We start from the raw sequence: 24,925 nt of genomic DNA on the forward strand, positions 1-24,925 counted from the left end.
GAATGTAGCATTGGCTAATTTATTTTTCCTTTTCTCAGCTGCCGTCACGTTTTTGCATGAGGGTGCCACTTTTAATTAGACTGTTTCTGTTGTTATTAATTATTCTCTTTACAGTAAATTCACACCTTTCTGCCACAGGAGCCTGATAATAGACGTTTGTTTTCCGGAGCCGAGAGCGGAAGATACACACGTGCAATGAGCTGTTACATGGTGCCAAGCTCTCTGCTCCGTCATCCGATTTTATCCGTGTGAAATCATCAATAAAGATGCTTATACCCATTTATTTTTTCTCAGCGAAGAAAACGGACATTTAGAGAGATGACGCGGTTTTCAGGGGCTCATATGTTGGAATGGTAGGGTGGGTTGGAACATGGGAGGGCGTCTCACTTCTGGAGACTTCTGCATGGAGTGTTTGCTAAGGAATGAGAGCCCTCGGTTTATTGTTTTAGAAACGACGTGGTGTGATAGACAGCTTGGGAATACGCAGCCAGGCAGGTCTGGGTTTCCTTTGTGCCCCCCACGCTCCCTAGATGGCTCTTGGGGGGCTGCTCAGACTCTCTGGAGTCTTCGTTGCCCCTGGAAGAAGCGGGTTAACCAGAGTTTTCCCCACGTCTGTGTGATTGCAAATAGCACACGCTCCCAGGCTGGGCTGGCTCAGCGGGAGCTGTTCTTGTCTGCACCCGCCCTGAGGTCCTGGGTTCCTTCAGGCTGGGAGCCCCGAGTGGAGAGATTGACGGCTTCTCCAGGTGGAGAGGGGCTCAGGGCTCACGGAGGGTGTTCTCTTTGGTCCTCGAAAGAGAAAAGGGCAATCCCGGCCTTTCAGGCGGGGATGCAGGAATTGGAAGACGGGTTTGTAGGCGATAAATCAAAGAAAATTGCCTAGAATTGGTACAAACAAAATTTGAGCTTAACAAGTGCTGGAGTGGTGAGGGAGGATTTGTGCTCTTCTAGCGGAAATGCAATCACTGCTCCTCGAGGCGGGAGGCAGCTCCTTGGCAGACTCTCAGAGGCACAGGCACCCTCGTCCCATGCTGCCTGCGACCAGCGACGTGGGTCCTCCCGAAGGCAGAGCGTAGGCAGTGGGCCAGTCCTTTACCGAGAAGAACAGGGACTGTGGATCAAGTCCCACCCATAAACCAGGTGTGGGGTCTACTGGGAACAGGACTCGATGACACCAGGGGGAAATGAAAAACAGGTCCATCCATGAAACTTCTTATTAATATTCAACTTTTTAACTTCTTGGGTGCTTATTTCGGACTTTGGAAAAAGTGATGTTCTTGTCTGTGTCTCATACACACACGTATATGTATTATCTCACAGTAGCAATGCAGCCTTCATGACAGCGTCAAGAAGACCTCATCACTTCCATGTCCTAGGTGAGACAGCTTGCTCAGAGACGTTAAGCAACTGCTCCAAGGCCACAGAGCTCTCTGGGATAGAGCAGGTCCATTCGAGGCCAGGTTGTCTACACTGGCTTTGCAGTGGATGTTTCTTTCTTCTTCTTTTTTAAAATCCTCATCCAAGGATATTTCAAGGATATTTTTCCATTGATTTTTAGAGAGAGTGGAAAGGAAAGGGAGAGACAGAGAGAAACAGCGATGTGAGAGAGACATGGATTGGTTGCCTCTTGCGCAGACCCTGACCAGGGCCGGGGAGCCTGCAACGGAGGTACATACCCTTGACCGGAATTGAACCTGGGACCCTTCAGTCCATGGGCCGACGCTCTGCTGGAAGCCGATCCACCCTGGCTGCTTGACGCAGTCGCTGCAGGGATGTTTCAAGGGACCTGGCGTATATGGCATACTGTTCTTAATATGTTTGCTCCCCTTCTTAAGCGCTATGTGTTTTAACCAAGGTCACCTCCCCGAGAAAGGTTGTTTCCCCAGGTGAGGATTTTTATCAGTAAAACCCCTTAACTAAGTGCCAGGCAGGTAGTTAATCACTTTAACTACAAACAATCACGCTTAAGCTACATAATCTTTACATAGAATAACCTCCTTCAGTTACTTCCTTGTAGCTTAATAGAACAATAGAGTAACCTTGGAATGGAGATAAGAAACGCCCTAACCTTTGGAATAGAATGGATGGGATTAAGATCAAATAGTATAAATACAAATGTAAGAGGACAATAAAGGGAGGAACCTGGCTAAGAGGAACCTCGCCATGATGATCACCTGAACGCTGCCTCCGTGTCCTTCATTCTTCGCCGACTCTGTCCACACCTATGGGGAACCCCTGGACCTGTTGGGGCTGGACCCCAACAACGCTCTATCCACTGAGCCAAACCGGCTAGGGCAACAATGTCTGTTTCATCAAGACAGATAAGTCTTGGGGGATGTGTTGCTCGTTAGAGGTGGATTCCCCTGAAATACTCTTTTGCTATCCTGTGAAAGCCAGTGATTCAAAGATCCTTGCCAGGGGATCATCATAAATCCTGTTTGGACAGAGAAATCGCCGATAGGAGAAAGTTCTTTGCAGTGGCCTGCAGCCTGCAGCGATAGTGTCCCGAAGAGGGAAATTTGCAGCCATGCCTGAGTGCATGCAGGGGGGCTTGTTGACACAGGCAGGGGCGCAGGTGGCAGGATTTGATGGAGGGTCCCCCTCACAAGGGCTTTTGGACAGTGTCGTCTGAGAGGCCACTGTCTCATGTGGCTCGCTATAATCCTCTCCTCAGCCTGAGTGGCTGTGTCGTTTTCAGAGACAAGGGAGCTTATCTGGTCCTCTGCCCCCTACGCTGGTGAAAATGAAAGGCAAGGCGCGTCGCCATTTCTCTCAGCCCCTTTTCCTTGTCCCTTTAGTCTGGTCTGGCTGGCGGATCAGCCGGGCGATGCACACCCCCAAACGGTGGAGAGATGAGAGGACTGCCAGACATACAAGCTTTCCCTTCTGGGGAATCAATCTGCTCTGACCTGCCAGGACCCACCTGTGTAGGACACAGTGCTCTGGGCTAGAGGGTGCAGGATGCCAGGAGGGGAATGGGAAACTGTGTGTGTTTAGGGATGCCTTCTTCACTTCACAAAGCTATTCCAATGCATTTTTAAAAAAATATATTTTTATTGATTTCAGAGAGGAAGGGAGAGGGAGAGAGAGATAGAAACATCAATGATGAGAGAGAATCATGGATCCACTGCCTCCTGCACAACCCCTACTGGGGATCAAGCCCACAAGCCGGGCATGTACCCTGACCAGGGAATCAAATGTGACCTCTTGGTTCATAGGTCGATGAGCCATTCCAGCCAGGCTCCCCATGCATTTTAATAAACAATATTAACTACCTAAGAATAGAAGATGATTTAATATTTCCCTAATTATTTGTACACTGTTCTGTACAATATCTAGGAAAGGTTTGTAAGAAAAATACTGCTTGAATACATATACACACACACTCTGAGAATTGGACTGGGAGCTAGGAGGGACAGTCACAAACACAGGTACATCCATGCGTACTTCTTATTGATGATGCTCGACTTCTTGGGTGCTTTTTGGGGACTTTGGGAAATCAATGTTATTTTTCATGTGTCTTAGATAAGTGCATAGGAATGACCTCCCAGCAGTAATCCCATAAAGTACACACCGCTAGGACCACAGTCCAGATGGAGAAACTAAGGTTCAGAGAGGTTAAGTCACTGGCCTGTGGTCACACAGCTAGACAGTGATGGGACCTTCCTCTGAACCCCAGCTTCCTAGGTCCAAAGCTCTGGGCTCTTGCTCCTCCGTGGGCTTTTACTGAAGGGCCGGGAAAGAGTTATTTCAGGTATATTGACCAGGCCTGTTGGGTTTCCCTCCTCAGTGACTCCTCCCCCTTGGAGCCTGGGTGTTTTTGCAGTGCTAACCCATGCCCAGTCCTGTCCCCCGTGACATCCTGGTCCTGCCTCCACAGCTTGGGCACAGGAACAAGGGGAAGAGAAAGTTAAATGAACTCCCTCCCCCAAGGGCAGTCACGAGGAGGCAATGGGTATTTGCTTTTTTCCGATGTATTTGATTTAGAACAAAACAGAACAACAAATGTTCCCTGCCTCTGGGTCCAAGGACTCAGCTGCAGATTTACCAACAGCGGCTCCCATGAATAATGAAAGCGTTGCCAGGTTGTCTGAAAGCCACCATGACATCAAAGAGACACTCCAAGATGAAATGCAGGTGTCTCCTTCCTCTCCCCAGCACCCAAAGCCTTCGGCGGCAGCATCGCCATCTCCGGGCACTCGCTCCTTATGCTGGGCCGCAGCCCCTGCCCTAGACCTGCTGGGGCAGAACCTGCATGTTAATGAGGTCCCCAGGTACCTTGCCCATCACAGGGGGAGAGGCTCTGCTCCAGGCATGCTGGGAAAGAGGAGGACCTCCCGCCCCACCGGGGCCAGGGGTAGGATGCTGTGCGTGAGTCACTCCGGGTCCACAATGTAAGCGTGCCAAGAAATGCAGTGATCAACGGAAGCAATGTTCAATGCGATATTTAAAAATACGTTTGTTTGTTTGTTTTTAAATGTAAAGATACTTGGACATCAGCAGTCTTCTCCTTTCTGGAAGAGAGGGCAGGAGAAACTGCAGGGGAAGGCCTGGGAGCCTGCTTGGTTTCTGTAAATATTCTGAATTTCCAGCAAGTGAAATTGCATTGAGTCCCTTCCATCTGGGACTGCATACCTCTGTGTTATTGGCTTTCCAAACACGGCGATGATACACCGGTTGTAATCTCGCGTTGTAAGCCGGACACTGAAGTTCAGTTCGCCTGCTGGACACAGACCAGGCTAACGGTGAGGATAATGGTCGCAGAGCCTCACGCGACAGGGGGCTCGCCATATGCTGAGTGCATTACATGAATTAACTTATTTCATTTTTACCAGAACCCCATGAGGGGGGCACCATTTTAATCTCCACTTTAGAGAGGAGGAGATGGAAGTGCACAGAATAGGGAACTCGTATGAATAAGGGTATCCAGCCAGTAGCTCCGGGAGGTGGAATTCAGATCCACACTGGAGTGCACTCTCTTTGCTACTTCACAAATCTCAGCAAAATAATGTAAAATGAACGTACCAGTACATGGTGTCCGACGTTCTAAAGCAAATGTATGCATGCTCCCCACGCACCCCCTCTCCCCCATGTATGCGCGTTAGGTTGCCAAGTTTTTAATCCTGAAAATCTGTCCCTTTTTACGCTTTTTATGTTAAAATGCTCAGGAAAACAGAGATGAGCGTACTAGATGATGGCAGTTGCCTCGTAGAAATGTACATACAGTTTTGGCTGCGCTTTCTCTTTAATGAGGCCAGGAGGCGGGGAGGAGGAGATGCCATTGGTTCCAGGGGAAACAAATAGTTCAGGGTCCCCCCTGGGGTGCGGGGAGCCCCTGGGGGCCCAGGTAGGTGGCAGCTCTGCCCGGCTGTGTGGCTGTGTCTCTGTTTGGCCTGCTTGGCAGCGGTGCCCACACTGGGTTGTGTCTGTGAGGGACTCATTAGCAGTGGGTGTGTGTCTCCTCGCAGTGGCTCACTCACAGGGCTGCCAGCGGTGCCAGGGACCGGGCTGCCGCTCTGGGCTTCCTGGGAGGCCACCGCGCGGGGCTGTCGGAACAAAGCTGGGCCAGCCCTTTCCAGGCCCTGCAGCCTGTGGTCATCCCACAGGAGGTGCCCTAAGATCGGAGCGGGAGGTGGCTCTGGGAGGGGCCTTGTCCTGCCTCTCTAGGAAGACTTCAGATGGCCAGCTGCTGCTGGGCACCCTTCGCCAGGGAAGGAGCAGGCACTGATTTACCCACCCGGCCTCTCCATCTGTCAGTCTGTGCCCAGGTGCCGGGATGCCACCCTGCCCGGACACCTCGGGTGGGAATGGTGGTGCAGGGATCGGGGCGAAGGAGCCTGGCTTCTGTGGACACAAGCTTTAGGTCGCAAGTGCCTTCTGATTCATGTCCCGCCCCCACGGCAGCAGCTCTGTCCTTGTTCACTGTTTCTGTACTTTATACTCGGGTCATGATCTCCATCAAATTCCGGGTTTGTTTTTAATTCCAGCCCGGTTACCACAGCTGACCTGGTGTGCCAGGCGTTCCGGAGGCTGTCTGAGAGAGATGCCCTGGGCTGGGCCCCGCTGCCCGATCGCGGTGTCTGGGACACCCTCTTGGGCACCGTTTCCATCCTCTGTCCATGTCTCCTCATTAAATCTGCCGGGTCCGTGGAGCTGACTACCAATTGGTGCCTGACCCAGTTACAGGGAGCCACCACGTCGCCCCTCCTCATCGTAGTAAATGGATCACAACCGTTTGTCCCCTGGGACCCAAAGGGGACCTTGTTATATTAGAGTCACGTCTATCTCCTTGGAGTGCCTGTATGTGAGTGTGGACACATACATGTATGTGTATGCATGTCTACATATGTCTATTATGTGTTCATGTATGTTTGAGTACATGTGCCTCTGCGTGCACACATGTGTCTCTGCACATGTGTGAATGTGCATGTCTGTCTGTGTATGCCTGTATGTATGTATTTATGCATGGCTATGCATGAATGTATGTATGTGTGCATGCCTATGCAAGTATGTATGTGTGCATGCATGTATGTCTGTAATGAATGTGTGTTTGTGTGTGTATGGGGGGGTGCACCTGCCTAAATGAAGGCTGACCTTTTCCACTGCTGTGCTGGGACCTTGCTCTGGGACACCGGTCCCGTGGCTCTTGTATTGGGTAGTTGGTGGGCTTTGCTGGTTCCCTGCGTTGATCTCCTTTCACTTCCTACTTGGAGCACTTCCCGGAGCACAGGTCCTCACACTGTCTGCTCTTGGTGTGGTGTGGGCTCTGCTTGCCTCTCTGCCAAAGGGCACTGCGGAGTCACTCCAGGACCCTTTGAACTGCTTGTTCAGTGGCTGAAGAGCTCAGTCAGGAAGGTGGCGGGGACAGCTGTCCCTGCCCGCATTGCTGGGCCGTGACTCACGCACTTGGCTTTGCCTCCGCTGATCTCCGATGCTGTGTGGGAGGCTGGTACATCAGGCGTTGGTGACCTTTCCGGCACCATCTCCCCTTGCATTGGCAAGATCGTCCCTCCAGACAAACTGTATTTATAAGGTAATAACCAATCTGCGTTCTCGTGTTTAATTAATCATAGATACATAATTGCTCATCAGAGCTTCTAATCAGCAGGAGCTAATCAGACCTAACAGTTATTTATTTACTGAGCATCTTCTATGTGACTGACCTATGCCAGGTGCTGGGGGTAGAAAAGCGAGCGAGGAATGTCTCAGCAGGAGTTTCCGGTGTACAGTATTCTGTGAACCATCATTGTAATTTGGGGAGATTTTACTGAGCGCCCTGTGTGTGTTTGGAGTGGTGCCCTTACGGCCTCCTTTCGTCTTCAACCTTGTGAGTTAGGCAAGAGAGATACACCTTTGACAAGAGGAGGCTGACACTTGCAGAGTTGAGTCGCTCACTCCAAGTCATACACTGAACCGCACAGCAGTGGCAGGATTTGAACTCAGGATTGTCCGATTCTAAAACTTTCCCACGCAGATCCGTCACCAACTCCCTGTATCCCTTTCCCTCTCTTTCCTGCTGGGTAGGTTTTGCTTTTGGGGGCAGGAGTGTGCCCTGTGTTCTCACCATGTTCTATGGATTCTTCCCCTCCCCCAGTTTTAATGCGCTATAATGAGACATAGCATTGTATTAGTCCAACGTGCACAACACAATGATGGGATATAGGTATATATTGCAAAATGATGGCCACCATTAGTTTACTTCACATCTGTACCTCACATATTTAGAATATATTTTTTTCTTGAGAACTTTTAACATCGGTTCTCTTAGTGACTTTCAAATATATAATACATTATTGTCTGAAGTCTCTGTTTATAGGTTAGTTTGAAGTACCTGGAAACCCTGAGTACAAATGAGCCTGTCACCCCATAGAATAATGTAGCCTCGAGCTAAGTATTCAGCTTAGTCACCTCCTGACTGTCAGATGGGGAAATAGATGCTCTGAGTGGCAGAGGGGTTTGGCTCAGGTCACACAGTGTCAGAGTCTGAGCTTGAACTCAGCACCCCATGTGCAGCCCAGCTGTGCTGGCCACAGCACATTAACTGGTCACTGGCGGATGCAGTCTGGGGTAGGGAGCAAACCTCAAGAGATCTTCTGGGTGATTCTATCCGGGTGAGAGCAGCCAGCGTTGGTTATGATGCACGCTCCTTAAGGGCAGGGGTCTGACTCAGGGCATGGCTGTCCCCCGAGCCTCCAGCACAGCCCCAGGTTCCAGCAGGTGTCAGCAGGTGTGTGTGGGAAGAATGACCCGCGTGACAGGAAGGGGCCTCCGGGGATAAGCTCCTGCTCTCTGTACGGTAGTTGCTGACCATCTTGGATTTTCCCACAGCAGAGAGTATTTTACATTTTATTTTTTAAATTTTATTTATTAAATTGATTGGAAGAACCAAATGAGTTCACTCATATGTGGGATATAAGACGGAAACTTATGGACACAAACAGCAGAGTGGTGGCTGCCAGAGGGAAGGGGGTGGGGGGAAAAGGGGGCCCTCATACGAGGTGACAGGAGGAGATCTGACTGTGGGTGGTGGGCACACGGTGCATTGTACCAGGGAGTATTTGAGAGTCAAAGTGATGGTATCAACATCTAATCTGACACGTCAGTGGTTCAGTCAGTCAGTGTCATGCCCTACTTTCCTGTTTCTATTTTGGAAGACGTTGCCGGCTTATTCGGCATCGTTAGGGAGGGTAGGGTGTTCTGGCCATGCAGGACCGTGACGGAGAGTGCTCCCTTAGCCGCCCACTAGTTCACTCGGAGTGTGGCCGGCTCCCGTATCTGCCAGAGAGATCGGGCAGCAGCATGATGGGACTGTATAAAGTTGCACATTTCTGGCTACGACACATAATACTGTTTAAAGATTATAAGAGAAATGAGGAAGAAGAGAGGGAAACATTCACCTGCAGGTCCACTGGGACTCAGATTGTCCTTGTGTTTCTCCTCCCTCCCAGTAATCAATTTAGGAATTTGTTGTTGTTTTTTGTGTTTGCTTGTTGTTGTTGTTTTTTATGATGGTAATTGGATTTACATCTAGTGTACAACCTTTACACTTTAGTTCATAGTGAACCATTTTGAAACATGCCAGTATATTCCACATTGCTCTACAAGTCACATTATCTCGACTTTGGGAAGGCCTGCTGTCCCGCGCAGGGGCGTACGCTGTGTCTTATTTAAACATGCTCCTATTACAACAAGGTAATTTCGAGTTTTGGGGAATGAGAGGATATACTTCTCCTTGGAAATCTGGGTGATGGGATTATAAACGCTCTGCAATACCTAGAAGGTTCTACATTTCCAGTCAGTCATTCCCTATGAGTAACACCTCGTCGAGGCTTGAATGCTGTATTTCCCTAAGGAAAACAAGAAGACTTTAAACCCTCATAGAAAAGCCTAGGATTAGTCGGCATCAGATTTCAAGGGGAGGAAGGTTCTTTCTCTGTTTAAAATTTAGACCATTAAGATGACATTAAAAGCAAGCCTCTTTCCAAATTGCTGGGAGCCTTTTCCTCATCTTTGAAAAGGGCGGCATTTAACTGGCAGACAAAACAACAAGAGCGATAAAAGTTTCAAACTGGCTGCTCAGGAGAAGATGGGACTCTGGGTGGTGGGCACACGGTGCAATAGACAGGTCTGGTAACAGAGAAACCCACACCTGAAACCTACATGTTCATGTTGACCAATGTCACCCCAATCCATTTGATAAATAAATATTTAAAAACAAAACAAAACAAAACAAAACTGGCTGCTTCAGAAAGCGAACCTGGTCCGTGAACTCCTTCGGGAAGGACACTAGTCAGGCAGACACCGGACTGGGAGAGAAGGGAGAGAAACGGAGAGGGCGTTCATTAGCTCTGTGTGCATCACAGTCTGGCAAGGTCATGGGGAACCTCTTCTTTTGGGCACTAAAAATAGACATCCCTCAGACCCAGCCATGCCATCACCTCTCCTTCCCTTCTCTGTAGTCATGTCTTGTCTTGGGGCGCTCTCTTCATTCTGCTCTCCCACTTGCTCTCCAACCCGCATTTGCCTGGGGTAAGCATTGGTCCCCTGGGTATTGGAGAAGATGGGGAAGGCAGGGACCTGTTCCGGAGTCACTGCCATACTTTCCTCTGCCCGGGTCAGCATCGACAGAACTGGAAGGTGCTTTCTGACTCACTGTCATTTAATGCCAATCATCATCATCATCATCACAGTAATTTTTTTTAGCTCCTACTGTACCAGGCATTGCATGGGCCTCTTTATATTTCTCAATATTGCATCATTATAACAGAAAACTGAACCATTTTTTTATGATGATGATACTGACTAATAGGTGGTGAACAGTCAATTTGTGCCAGAACCAGAAGTGTACATACATCATCGGCACACATTATCTCATTTGTCCCCACCCCCTCGCAGCGCTGTGAGGCATCACAGTGCCCATGTGACAGACCAAGGAAGAGCCCTAAGTCATGAGCTGGTGGTGCCCTGTTGGCAAGGCCCACAGGACTCAGAGCTCCACCCCCGGCAGGGGCTGCACTTCCTCCCAAGGTCTGTCTGACTCTGCAGCTTGGCCCTGCTCTCCCTGCTTGCCCGGTGACATGCACACTTGGTTTGGCTCCTGGACAGGGTCCTCTGGCTCTCCCCGCAACCAGAACATCCTGTCAGGGGTGGTGAAACCGGGCCATGTCTACACTTTGCCTTGAGAGCTGAAGGGAGGCCTTCCGCACCTGTGACGTCCTCTTAAAGGTCGTCTTCGTTGTGGCCCAGGTTGAGCACGTGATGTTGCAGATTCCTGTGGAGAACTGGAGGGGGACAGGCTCCTGGGTCCTCTAGCTCCCCCTCCCCCGAGGTGCTCAGGATCCCGCTGATGGGAGGTGGGCTGCTGTCAGCGGGGGCCTCATTGCTTCAACCACAGAGTTCCACAGACGGGAACAGGAAAGACTCTATTGACCATTGCATTGACCCCAGCACCCAGTGTCACACTAATTTCATAAGTTGCTGGATTTGAATGCAGTTTAGTATTTCCAGAGATGAGTGTCCAACGTGTGAAGAGTGTGTGTGTGTGTTTGTGGTCAAAGGTCTTTGCTGCTCTTCATTTCCTTTGGGGGGATGCTTCACTAGTGATCTCTCTCTCTCTCTCTCTCTCTCTCTCTCTCTCTCTCTTTCTCTTCTGTCTCTCTCTCTCCTCCCTATCTCTCTCTATCTGTAGTTTGCAGCCTAGTAAAGTGATGTCATCCTTAGCCATTAAAAAAAAAAATCACTGGACTACTTCCCTAAATTAGCGTCCCAATTTATGTCTGGAGAAGGCAGTGGAGAATAGCTGTTGGGTGAACTGCTGTAGATTCCAGCTGCTGTGTCCAGCTCCTGGCTTCACTGCTTACTGGCTCTCACTCACCCTTCCTGTGCCGCAGGTGCCTAATTATGACATAAATAAAGTCACGCTGCCTGACACAGGACTGTTAGAAGACCACATTCTGTATTACAGGGACGCACTTAGCCCAGGACCGGACACACTGCTGACTCGCACTGTTAGCGATCGCGTTTGCCCGTTTGGAAGAACACCTCGTTCCTGGAGGTACAGAGGAGCCGAAAGAGTTGGCGTCATGTGTCCACGGCTGATGTCATGCCCACACACCCTCAAAGGTGACGAAATGCTTCACTTGGCATCTGAAGGATTTGGGAAAGGACGGCCGTGCTTTTTCAGATTCAGTATTTGCACAAACACCTGCCAGTCACGAAGTACCTTTAGTCTCCCCAGCCTTGTTAGTAGTCCACTGTTTGAAAAGCGATAGCCTGTTTACTGATTTTAACTAATTCAGAAAACAGACCCAATTGCTTGCCCTTGCTTCGATCAAGAAAGAATCATTTGGGCCAAATCAGTACCTCATTACAGTCCTTAAAAAGTTACCCGTTATACGGTTATAAAATGACAGATTTTACATTGGTCACCTGACATCAAGTAGATAAAAAAGCAAAGATTTCAGTGTTTTAAAATGTGAAAACATACAGCTTGGTGGTGGTTCTGTTTAACTATTACTATTCATCTAATTCTCCAATGAGCCGAGCCCTGCAGAGGGCTAGCAGTGTCCTGGCCCAGAGAAACAGTATACAGCTGTTCTCAACCTGTGGGTCGAGACCCCTTTGGGGGTCGAATGACCCTTTCACAGGGGTCGCCTAAGACCATCGGAAAACACATATATAATTACATATTGTTTTTGTGATTAATCACTATGCTTTAATTATGTTCAATTTGTAACAATGAAATTGGGGGTCACCACAACATGAGGAACTGTATTAAAGGGTCGCGGCATTAGGAAGGTTGAGAACACTGCTGATTTCTGTCTTGAAGGAGCCCAGATTCCTTGGGTGCCGCATGGGGAGGGGCAGAGCTCTACCCGGGGGCAAGGAGACAAATAGGTAAAATAAAATGAACTGCAGAAGAGGAGTGAATGTTTTTGAGTGTATGTGAGTGTGTGTGTCCTGCTTGCTCTGTCTACCCCAGGAATTCTTTCTAAGACTTTACCAATGGACCGCATGGATGTTTCCGAAACGCCCCTGAAGCTTGGTTATACTTATTTTGTTCGCTCGCCACCTAACCACCGCCCCCCCTTTTTTAATTATATGGCCAAAATAAAATATACTCTCTTGGAGAAAGACTTATTTTCCTTCTACTTTAAGCGTCCTCATTAAGCGTCCTCAGGCTCTGGTAATAATATAAACAGACTCCACGTATTTCTGTGCTTAGATTCCCCCTTAATCTGAAGTTTTATCCCTTTCTTATTCAGGAGAGAAATCATCCTGGCAGAGTGGGAAAGGCAGGGCCTGTGGGGCAAGGGAAATCTAGATCTGAATTCCCATCCTGCCGCTAATGAGCTTTGTTATCTTGGCAAGTTATTTAACTTCGCTGAGGTTTAATTCCCTTCTCTCCTCCGAGGTGGGGAACGGAATAAAACAAGCCCCATCCGGAGCTGTTGGGAAGACTAATTTAAATAAAGAATGCATGTAGACGCACCAAGGCGATATTTATCGGCGGTACGTAGTAGGTGGCGGATAAAACCTCGGCCTCCGGTTTTGCAATTGCTCATATGTTCAAGGGGAGAAAGCGAAACTCCATCGTTTGGGCGAGAAATAGTGATAAAACGTAGAGTAGCAGGAGGTTTGCTCAGATGCTAGATGACTGCTTGTTTATTCGTTTCCCAAAGATATTACAAAGGCCGTGAATATTTATTTAGTTCTGCTCCCAATAGCTCTTCTAATAGGGGATTATTTGGGTACAACGAAAGACATTTGTAAATGTGGCTGATAAGACTGGCACCGGACAAGGAGTGTGTTGTTGGACACAGGAATTCTATTGTCCCCGGCTTCAGTTGTCAAGTGCCCGGGGAGCCCAGAATTTATGGTGGCGGCACAATGGGCCTTTCAGGGCCCAGCGAAAGGGCTGTGAGATCCCGCTCCCCGGCTTTTCAGGGCTTCTAATCTTTTGATCGGGCCCGGACAATGCCGGATTCAGCTGCTGCCTGAGCCTCCGGACTGTCCATTGGCCGTCAGGTATTGTGCGGTAATTACCATGGTGACAATGAGCCCGTCCTTTGGTGCTTTGCAAAACGGCAGAGGTTGTCATTCCGTATTAGGTGCCTCTAAAGGCATGGCTTACTTAGAGAAACGACCAAAGAGAAATACAGATAATCGTGTTGCGAGTTTGATTTAAAGGGCCACTGTGTCAAATCCATTTGGAGCCCAGAAGCTCGGCATGGATGCGGTAATTACAGTGGGGCACTGGGCGTCACCCTGCACAGACAGGGAGGAGCTGGCCTTGGAGGTTTTGTAGGGAGGCGTGAGCGATGGGCAGCGGGCAGCCCTTAACATCCTAGCGGGAGCACAGATCTACAGATCGGAGCTGAGCTGGTAAACTTCACGACTCAGCTTCCTCATCGGAAACAGGAATGGTGGGGGAAATACTATGCATTGATAGTCATTATATGATTGCATATTAATATATGCAAATATATGAATATTAGTTCTATATAAATGCTTATCCATCTGCCATAGGGTTTTGTGAATATCAAATATACAATAAAAGTTAAAACTAATGTTTTCAGCATGCCCAATGGAAAAAAGCACAATCTATACATTTTCATCATCACAGCTACTGATTATTGAGGGCCTTGTCTGGATGAGGTATTGCGTGTATCATCACTATTCCTCACAATAATCCTACAAAACAGTTATTATCCCCACTTTGTAGTGAGGAAACTGAGGCCTCCAGGATTCTTGCTTGGCCAAAGTGAAACTGCTTGGAAGAAGCAAAGCATGGAATTGAAGTCCTGTTCCCTCACGTTCAACAGCCTACTGCTTCCCCCATTAAAAGAAATTATAATCTACAAATCTGTCTTACAAAATATGCTTCACCATATGGTTCTGGAACTTTGGTGAAAACAGGAAAGAAAAACCATGCAGTGGTGCTTATTCGTTGGGTTCATTCATTTCCTTTGCCGATATCGGCAACGTGCGACACTCACAGAAGGACGGCCCCATCTGCTGGGCCCGGGGTCTGCTGCCCACATGCTGCCCGGCTCCAGCCTGCAGAGTGAGGAAAACACTGCGACTCCAGAAAACAAGGCCGTATTTATCAACGGCAGAGACGTGTATGCCATGGCTTGACTTCTTTGCTTAATAAGTTTCCAAAATTGGATATTTCAGTTGTTTACTTAATAGTTGTTTACTATATATATATAAAAGGCTAATATGCAAAAGTGTCCCCTCGGGAGTTGGACCGTGAGACTGGGAGTTCGACTGCTCGGTATGACGTGTGCTGACCACCAGGGGGCGGCGCAGAACATGGCAGGCGACCAGGGGCAGCAGCGGGGCCCTGAGGGAGTGAGGGAAGGAGGAGGCGGGGAGGTGGGGAACCTGATCGGCCTTGACCAGGTCTAGGGACCCTACCCATGCATGGATTTTGTGCACCAGGCCTCTAGTTGAATGATAATTTCAATTAACTCCATACAAAAATCCCTGAGATCCCCTGCTGTGTGGTTATACCCCAAAGTAGGAATTATCTGTGGACACATCCCAGAGGAACAGGTGTGAGTTACCCTGGGTCTCCTGGGTGGTTCTTACAGCTGGCGGGAAGGGCGGGGACTTGGGAGTGACTTAGTCCAGCTGTGCCGCTCCCTTGCTCTATGCCAGTGATGGCGAACCTATGACATGCGTGTCAGAGGTGACACGCGAACTCATTTTTTTGGTTGATTTTTCTTTGTTAAATGGCATTTAAATATATAAAATAATATGTCTTTGTTTTACTATGGTTGCAAATATCAAAAAATTTCTATATGTGACACGGCACCAGAGTTAAGTTAGGGTTTTTCAAAATGCCGACACGCCGAGCTCAAAAGGTTCGCCATCACTGCTCTATGCACTCGGGCTCACCACTTAGCCTCAGTTTCTTCATCTGTGAAATGGAGCTGTCACTGTCTCCTTGGGCTCCCCAGCTCCCATCAGGGTCAATTCTCCTTCACCCATCACCCACTGTCATCCCTGTCCCAGCATCGTGCACACCGTTAGTGGCCTGAGGAACCGGAACCATGCAAAGGGTGGGGACTGTTTTAATCCAGTTCACATATACTTCAGCCCTGCGTGTGCCGAGCCTTCTACAGGATCCGAACTCAGAAAAAGGAATCTGCCGCAATCACGCCTTCATCCTCCCCTGAGTTTTCTCCTTGATTTCTGTGTGTTTGCCAAGTATTGCCTTCATCTCAGTTACACCCTTGGTTTCATGGTGTTCCTTCTCCTGATTTCTCAATCTCTCTGAAATAATATATGGCATGTGCTGTCTGTGCCTCTAAGAAGCTCAGTGCTGTGGGCGGTGCACACAGGATGGGAGGTGCTGAGAGGGCTGTGGCCTGTACTTAAGAGGGCCCACAGGCACGTGGGACCTGGCAAATGAAGGGGAGAGTCCTCCGAGAAGGTTGGGGTGCATGCAGCGATGCGGGGTTGTATTTTTCTGGCTCAGAAGGGAATACATGACTCCAGGTCTCGGGGAGTCCTGAGATGTGGGGAGAGGAGGGAAAATGAACATTCCAACCAGCAATGCCTATTTAGGAAGAGGTGTGCAGGCTGCCCGCCCAGCGAGTCCTTTCTCCCCATCAATTCTGCTAAAAGCACAAAAAGCACTTAGGTTTCTTATGCTCATTTTTTCCCTTTTGCCTGGAAACATGGAGTCATGCACCAACATGTCCCACAGAATCCACAGCTCCTCTTCCTTCCGTGTTTTTGGTGATCGGCGCTCACAGACAAGCCACCATCTATTTTTGCTTTCCTTCCAGACCTCTTAAGCATCTTCGCAGGCTTTGGGTGAAAGGAGTTTTATGGGAAACATTTTGCAGGGGGGAAAGAATGCAGGGAGAAGTGGGAGTTCAGTTCGTTTTTATAGACCTGAGACGTAAACGTTTAAAAATACACTGGCTACAGATACGGCTGTATTATTAACTGTCTGGGGAAGTTAAACGGAGGAAAGGCAGCTGTGAGGGCTGCAAGGCTGGATTCTGGTTGGCTGGTGCTGGCCGTCCACCTTGGGCCCGAGTCTTACCCCTCGGAGCGGAGCAAGGAGATGGGTTTCATGGTACCCAGAGTGGTTACGTGTATTTAAAGAGAACACAGCAGGGGAGCCCGTGGCAAATGTCTGTTCCATTTCTGTTTATGGTGTTTTCGTTATTTACTTCCGAGCAACATACAAAATGCTTATGGAAACAACTCACGATCTCTTGTAGTTGAGTGAACTCATCGGGGTGGTTCGTGTCAGGGTCTCTCACGCTGTGCAGTCAGATGGCTAGAGACACAGGAAGGTCTGACTGGGTTGGGGGTCCAAGGCGGCGTCTTCGCTCACCATCTGGCACCTCAGCTTGGATGCCGGGACCAGTAGGGATGCCTGGGCATCTCTATCGGTGCAGCTTCTCCACACGGCTGGCTGGAGCTCGCTCCCAGCGTGGAGGTCTAGAGTACTCAGACTTTCTGCCCTGGCAGCTGACTTCTCCAGGGCGAGTTTCCCAGGAGCACCGGACGGGCTACAAGGGTAACTGTGACTCAGCTTCTGAAACCATGCTGTGTCCCTTCGGCCAGGTTTCATTGGCTACCCAGGGGCGGCTCAGATCCACCTGGGCGGCGGTGACAGGATCTGGGGACGGGGCGCACTGGGATGGAGGCATTTTTGGAGAATGGCTACAACATGGGACATGACTGCAAAGGAGGGTCCTTCCTCGTTAGTTCTGTGCTGTATGAACTGCCCTGTGTGGCTTCTTCTCCATGACTCTGTGCATCTGGACATAATCTCAGTGCTACTCGGTCCTGGACGTCCTGGGGTTAGCACACAGTAGGGCAGTTTTATTGTTCTTGCCTCGGTCACTGAACCAAGGTGTTATGAACACATTTTGGACTTCATTCACATCAGCCCTTCATCAAGAAGGGTTTTTTGCTTGTTGTTGCTGTTGTTGTCATTATTGTTCTGGAGAAGGTCTTGTAGGTGAGGAGCTGTTAGGTGGAAACAAGAAAAAGTGGATTTGGGAAAAAAGTATAATACATGAAGTCAAAGTAAGAAGCTGTTCAAGCCCTTTATGCAGGCCAAGTTGGTTCCAGAAGGTTGATGCTCTAGAGGTTCAAGGACGTTCAAGAAATCCTTTATGCCTCTTAGATTGGGGAAGCTACGCCAGCCGCCACCCCCCCATGGTTCAGTGCCTTCATTTTCAAAGACGAGAGCTGTTCAGACACTCCATATTCTGCTGTTCATTCACTCAACAAATATACATTGAACAGCTGCTTTGGGCTAGGAAACGTGGTAGACACAGAGGGAGATATGAAGATGAATCAGACCAAAATCTAGACAGAACACACCCCGCACAGACTCCAGAGTGAGGGGTAGTGCGGGGAGGGCGTGGGGATGTAGTCTGGATAAAGAATGGCAGCTGCCAGCCCAGTGCTCTCGTCGGCTAGCACAGCCACGACATCTCCTGACGTCGCTGCCACCATTGTCATGCTTTGCCCTTGCGCCTATCATTCCACGAGGATCTGGCAGCAGCAGAAACACACTTCTCACTTTAGGAGGGAAGGTTACTTGCTTTGGATTCCAATGATACGCGGGTGCTAGCAGAAACTGGCTCTGAGAGACTTTCAGTCCCCCCTCCCGGCCTATGGCGCATATTGTAAGAAGTTGGATGTACAGCGGCTTTTATTGTTGTAATCCAAATGCACATACGGCTAAACACACCATCCTACGGTACCTGTAGAGTCTCAGCCCATGTCACCCACTTTGCACACAACAGTGATGATTTGCTTACATCCCTCGCTCCACACCTGGACTGTTATCTTCTAAGAGAAAAGTCTGTCTTATTGTGCACCTGTGTCTCCTAGTGTACCACTTTATTGGTGTCACCTCTAGGTTACTAACTATCCATTCACTTTTTTTTTTTTGCAGAAATTATTGTATTTTCGGCTAAGTGGCCCTGTGACGATCATTCCCGTTGCCATCTGCTGAGGGACCAATCAGATGGGTGGAGTGTGTTACAGAAATTGGCAGCAAGTATCCAATGGGTGAAGAAGGTAAGAGAGACCGACGTTACTGAGTGATTGGAACGTTGCATTGGGAGTGGAGGCGGGGAGGGTGCCTACCAGGTCCTCTCCTTAAGCCTGTCTCAGTTTGAACCTTCACCAAATCCAACATAGAACCGGAGACGGAGCAGCCCTACTTTCTTGGACTTTCAGGAATGTGATTATTGCCTGTTGTTACTGGGTTCTCATTGCTGAACACCTACCATGTGCCCATACAAGGATGGTAGTTTTTGGACTATAGGAGGTTCAGAGGAGAAGAAGGAACTAGAGGGGATTATAATTCTTTAGCAAGGACTCAGCTGGGTAGACTGAGATGACTGCCAAGTTGCTATTTCCCCCTTTCCTTCTGTTGAAAAGAATTCTCTTTTTAAAATGTATTTGTATTGATTTAAGAGAGGAAGGGAAAGGGAGAGAGAGAGAAACATCAATGATGAGAGAGAAACACCAATCGGCTGCCTCCTGCACAACCCCCATTGGGGATGGAGCCCGCAACTCGGGCATGTGCCCTGACCGGGAATCCATCCTTGACCTCCTGGTCCATAGATCAATGCTCAGCTACTGAGTCACGCCGGCTGGGCAAGAGAATTCTTTAGAAATGAACCAGGTGTCTTACATCCAAAAAGGAAGAGAGACTGCTAGCAGGCTGAACCCGTTAGACCTGCAAAGACAGAATGCTAGACCGTAAGCCAGGAGGCCCAGCCCTGCCATTCCCTGTCTGTGCGCCCTTAGGTGAATGAGCGCTTTCCACGGCCATGACGGGAGGGAGGTGGGGGGAGGTGGGGGGGAAGGGGGGAGGTTGGACTAGGCTCTCCACCAGTTCTTATATTGTAGGGTTCTCTGAATCCATTTCCCTCCTCCTGCTGCTTGGTGGTAATGCGCTATTGTTATGGAATGGCCAAGTGCCCAGAGAGAAAGTTAATAATTAGTGACACCAGCGTGACTCCACCCGTTCGGGTTCCGTCCACCCTAATGCCTTTCCACATGGGCGTCCAACCTTAAATGCAGATTCAAACAACAAATTGTGAGTTCCGTCACGGTGTCCTGTGTGCCGCGTTTCAGAATTCACCCAGATCAGAGCCATGAAAGGAAACCCCACCTGCCTCACAATCCTTTACCTCCGACAGCAATTTCTTCCTCTTGGTTTCTTTTGATTCTGCTCTCTGGTGATCTCTGAAGCATTCTGACTGCTCTCTGTGCCCACTACCACCATTTGCATACACACCAAACCCTCTTTCTCGCAGATACTGCTGTCGTCACCCAACAGATCGTTTGCCTCCAAGGTTACTGCTCCCTCATCAGCTCCAGCGAGACCCGTCTTCCGTGTGCGACAGACTGTGTCCCTAAGCCCAGATAGTATGTCATTTCCCCACTTAATCCCTTTCCACGATAGAGTCTGGACACCTGACCAAGCTTCTAGGACCCTGCAAGGAAGGGTCCCCGTTTGCTGTCCAGACTCGTCCCTCAGACACTCTGCACACCAATCCCTCACTGTACACATCCGCCCTCGGATCTGCCACATGGCACAGCCATCATTTCTCCAAATCCACACCCTCTCTCATTTTATATCTCACTCACTTTATATCTTAGCCTGGACCTCACTGTCTCGAAGGAGTTCTCTCTGATCCCTAAGCCTGAGATATGGGTGTCTAATAGACAACGCGCCCGTCAGTCAGAGATGACACTGTTGACGGCGATGTCCACATGGGCTTGTACTTGTCTATTTAGTTGTCTGTCTTCCCAGCTGGACCAGGTGGCTGTTGAGGGCGGAACTTATTTCGGGACCACCATGTTTCCCAGTTGCAAGCCCTGTATCACACCCCATATAGGCTCTCAGTGAATATTTTTTAAACATCTGGATAGAGACTTTATACTCTGCACACAAAGCAAGGAAGGCGGACTAATGTTACCCCAGAGGAAAAGTCACAGTCATGGCAGCGAGTAGGTATTAAGTGCTTACTGTATGCCAGGCACCTATGGTCTTTAAAGGTACCATCTCCCACAATCCTTGCAAAAGCCTCATGTGGCAGGTACTATTAATATCCACAATTTCATAAATGAGGAAGCTGAGTTTTAGAGAAGATGAGTAACTTGCCTCTGGCCACATTTTTTTTTTTAACTGTAGAAATTTTTATTCTTGGGAAGGTGTTTTACAGTCACATTATACTGTGGGTCTGTTTGGGGACAGAGTTCAATTTGGAGGTTCTCCCCCTCCCACACACACCCCGCAGGTCTTCCTCCCGTGCTCTGGTCAGTGTGTGGGCTGCGAATAAACGAATGAATGAACATGCTCCGTGGGAAGCAGAGCTGCAGGCCCTGCACATGCGCCTGTGGGACTGGGAAGCTGTGTGCTGCCTCCTCGTGCCTTAGCATATTCTGCCCTCATTGGCTCCAAGGCCCCAGCAGAGGAGGGGCGCCTCCTGTGGCTGTGCGGCAAAGGGGGAGCATCTCCTTCCTGCCCGGTCAGAGGGGTCTCTCAGTGCCTCAGCCCTTTCAGTTCCTCCGCAGGACACGAGGCTGGCATTTCCCATTTCTCGGGATAATAGGGACAATTAGCAGGCGGCAGCAATGAAAGCGAGTCAGAAGTTAAATGGAAAGTGCTTGAATGTAATTTCTCTTCTAGGAAATCTGCTCTATTTATTTTCCACTTAGAAATGAAGAACCGCCTATTTTGAAGGGTTCTGTGTAGCTTTCATTTCCCGGAGAGGAAGGTAAACTGTCCTGATGCGTTGTAGGACCAGGGCCGTTACAGAAAAGCAAAACAATGAAAAACAAAGCAGGAGACCACAGCCTGGTACGGACGGGATGGCCTTTTGGTCTTTCAGGATAAGGTTCTGCTTTCACAGAGAGGGATTTCATTTGCCTGGAAGGAGGAGAGGACTTGCTTGTGATCATGCTGTAAGGTTTTGGAGAAACAAAACAAAACTAACCAAAGACTTGGGCTCAAGACTCCGATCCTTGGTCCCCAGTCAGTTTACGATGCTCGTGTTGTGTGAGCAGGTGCCTGTGCCGGGCCACGCTCATGGTCAAGGCTGAGGAAGCGGTTTACCTTTCCCAGAGAAACTTACAGTCAGTTCGCTTCGTATAAACCACTCAAAATCCAAGTAAGAAGGGAGAGAGAGAGATGGGGGGGGGCAGGGAGAGTGAGAAAGAAAATACTTTCTTTTTAAATAGATATTTTAGAGAGAGAGGAAGGGAGAAGGAGAGAGAGATAGAAACATCAATGATGAGAGAGAATCATTATTCGGCTGCCTCCTGCCCGCCCCACAGTGGGGATCGGGCCCACAACCCGGGCTTGTGCCCTGACCGGAAATGGAACCTGTGACCTCTTGGTGCATGGGATGATGCTCAACCCCTGAGCCACGCCAGCCGGGCAAGACTTTGAACAAATGGTGTCGAAGTGCTTGAGGCTTACGGGACAGCTCGCTCTCTGGCTGATTCCAGGGGCAGTCTTCACTGGAGCTTCCGTTCCTGGCACTTTTTTTTTCCTCAGGCACCTCCTTGGAGCAGGGAGGACTGACCTGAGTAGCTACAGGACAGGGCCCCTCATACCTGCAGTCATGCTGGGCTTTCCATAGGGCAGGGGGCACAGATTTGAATGCCTGGAAGTGAGAAGTGGCTGTCCTCATGCTCATGAAAAGCATACACAGGTGGAGACCTTCCTGAGTGAGAATCTGCAGGGGCTGCTGGTCACAAGTGACCAATTATCTTTCATTTGCATGAAAGTCAGTCCCCAAGAGCCGCCAGGGCCGGGCTCACCTGCGTTGCCGCTGACAGTTGGGAATGCTGGCAACCTGCCTCCTCAGCCCGGTGCCCGCTGGGTCTGTCTGTGCACGCACGTTTCCTATTTTGGGATGTGGGCCACTGTGGAGAAAGAGGCCGAGGGATCTGTCTGCCGCTGTTGTCACCAGAATCACAAACAGACACGCAGCTCACGGGCTGACTACCTGGCAGACCTTCAGTGGGCCCGATGTGACTGTGGGCTGCTGCCGTCAGCTCAGGAAGGGTGACAGGGAGCTCTCGCGTGCCAGGCGGTGGGAATATAATACCTTTGCCCAGATCAGCACCTGAGGAAAACCTTCCAAGACCCAGAGTGTGGTTCTCTGATCCCACTTTATTCACCTGACAGTGGGCAAAATGCAGAGACCCCTCCTGATAGTCACAGTGAGGGCTGATGCTTAATGAGCGAGCCCATGTGCCAGGCACCACGCTCCCTATTTCACACGCGTGACCTTGTTGCATGTCCCCAGGACTCTGCGTAGTAAGGGCAGCCATCATGCGCTTTCATAGATGAAGACCCTGAGGTTCTCAGAGGTTAATCACAACTTGCTAAAGGCCACGTGATTAACAGTGGGCAGAGCCAAGGTCTCCTCCGTTCCTAAGCACTAGCTCTTCCAGCTCTTTTTGTCTTCACCAGGTCGGAGGGCAGCTATAGGACAGTCCTTCTGGGTGGCCGTGTCCTGGTTCCCCTCTGGAGTTAGAGGAGTCCTGGCGCCTGCCGGCTAGTGCGCAGGATACCGCTGGATGTGGACACCGAGGGAGAGGAAGTGCATGGGAGAGGAAAGCGGAACTCGGGGGGTGTCCACGCATCACATCTCTTGAGAACCATTCCTTTTTCAGCCCTTGGACTAGGTACTGGGGCTACAACAAGGAGCCAAATGCACACGCATCTGGGAATACAACAGTGAAACGTAAAGTTACGCCTTCAAAGAGCCCCCTTCTTATGACGGAGCCAGGCCAGCAGAGAAATAACCACAGCACAGGCACAGGGTTTCCTCTGAACAGCTTCCAGGGTCTGCAGGAGCACAGAGGGGCTGACTCTGGTAGAGGAAATCAGGGTCAGCTTCAGGGAGGAGGTGACCTTTGGGTTTACATATGGAGCATGAATAGGAGTTTTACTAGGAGACCTGGGAGGATTTTTCAGGCAAAAGAACAGTATAGAAGTTCTTGAGCCAGTGTTTGTCCTGACTAGGTGGTTTGTTTGTTTTCATTTTTACTAGTATTATCTTCAAATAGATAAGATACCTAAATAGATGGAGATAGTTTACAATTCAAAAGGTGAAAAAAAGGGTTGCAGAGAATGAAGTCTCCTTCATTCCCTAGTATCTAGTCCAGCGGTTTTCAACCAGGGTGCCATGGCAGGCTCACTGGTGTGCCCCAAGAATTTTTAAAGCATGCAATACCTGGCTGTTTAGTTAGGGGCACAGACCTCTTTTCCCTGACATTGTCAAATTAAAAAAAAAAAAATGACAACAGCCAACACAACAATAGCCGACTAGTGTGGATGAATCAAAATTATATCTTTTCTTTTTGTCAGAATGACAAAAATGTATTTTTTGGTGTGCTGCAGAATTTTAGCAATTAGTTTATGTGTGTCACGAGATGCAAAAGGTTGAACAACGCTGATCTAGTCCATGAATTTCCTTCTCAGAGCCAACTACTATTTGGCGTTTTGTATGTGACCCTCCAGAAATGCTCTAGAGGGGCAGTTACAACCGCACATCCCTAGAGTCTCTTCCAACACATCCATGCGTGTGATTGGTACCCAGCTGTGAACACTGCTGTGCACAGGGTCCTATGCTTTGCTGTTAACAAGAAAACGTAATTTCCCCCTTGTTTGTTTTGCTTGCTCTCTTTTGACTTTAAACCAAAGAACTTGTATGCACATATGCATAACCCATGGACACAGACAGTAGTGTGGGGAAGGCCTGGGAGCTGGGGCAGGGGGTTGGGGGGGGGGCAGGAGGGGCAGGGACGGGGTAGAAGGGTGGCCAATGGGTAAAAAAAGGGGACATCTGTAATACTTTCAGTACCAAAGATAAATTTTAAAAAATGCAAATGGGATACTGAAAGCAATACAGAATGATTCTCAACCTTTCTAGAGTTACTGTTGCATGTTCTGAGCCACAGTGTGTATGACTTCGGTCCCTAATCTAGGCATGGCTTGGCTGTCAGTTCCCCGCACCTGGCTGAGCGTCCTCTCCCCAGCACTGACCTGGGGAGATAGCCCTGGTGTTCTTGACACAGAACGTGTTCCTGTCTGTGACAGTTTCCCTGAGATGCCAGAGCAGCAAATCCACACCCTGGACAGGGATGGCAGGGCAGTTCATATCCACCCCATGCTCACCCCTTGTCTGTCTCTAGGCGCTCGCTCAGTGAGATGCTGGTGTCCTGGGTGAAGCCAGCGGCTCCCTGCACCTGCCCTCGGGGCCCAGTGGTCCAGGGTAGGAACAGACCTTCCTATTGAAATGTGATCGCTTCCTTTCCGACGACCGGCCATGGAGATTGTGTGACTCCTCTGTTCTGTTGTCAGAGTCCACAGCAGCTCAAGGCTGTGTTGGGTTCCCTTTTT

General features: G+C 49.4%; 1 protein-coding gene across 1 annotated transcript in view; it reads left to right on the forward strand.

The window, feature by feature from the left end:
* Positions 1 to 18,437: 18,437 nt before the first annotated feature.
* CDH11 (cadherin 11) overlaps positions 18,438 to 24,925 on the forward strand; it is a 79,337-nt gene continuing 72,849 nt past the window's right edge. The window contains exon 1 of the mRNA XM_006096456.3: positions 18,438 to 18,567. The gene's annotated coding sequence lies outside the window, so the exon portion shown is untranslated. The remainder of the gene's footprint in view (positions 18,568 to 24,925) is intronic.

Source organism: Myotis lucifugus, unplaced genomic scaffold (assembly GCF_000147115.1).
Source record: "Myotis lucifugus unplaced genomic scaffold, Myoluc2.0 scaffold_179, whole genome shotgun sequence".
NCBI classification, from domain to species: domain Eukaryota; kingdom Metazoa; phylum Chordata; class Mammalia; order Chiroptera; family Vespertilionidae; genus Myotis; species Myotis lucifugus.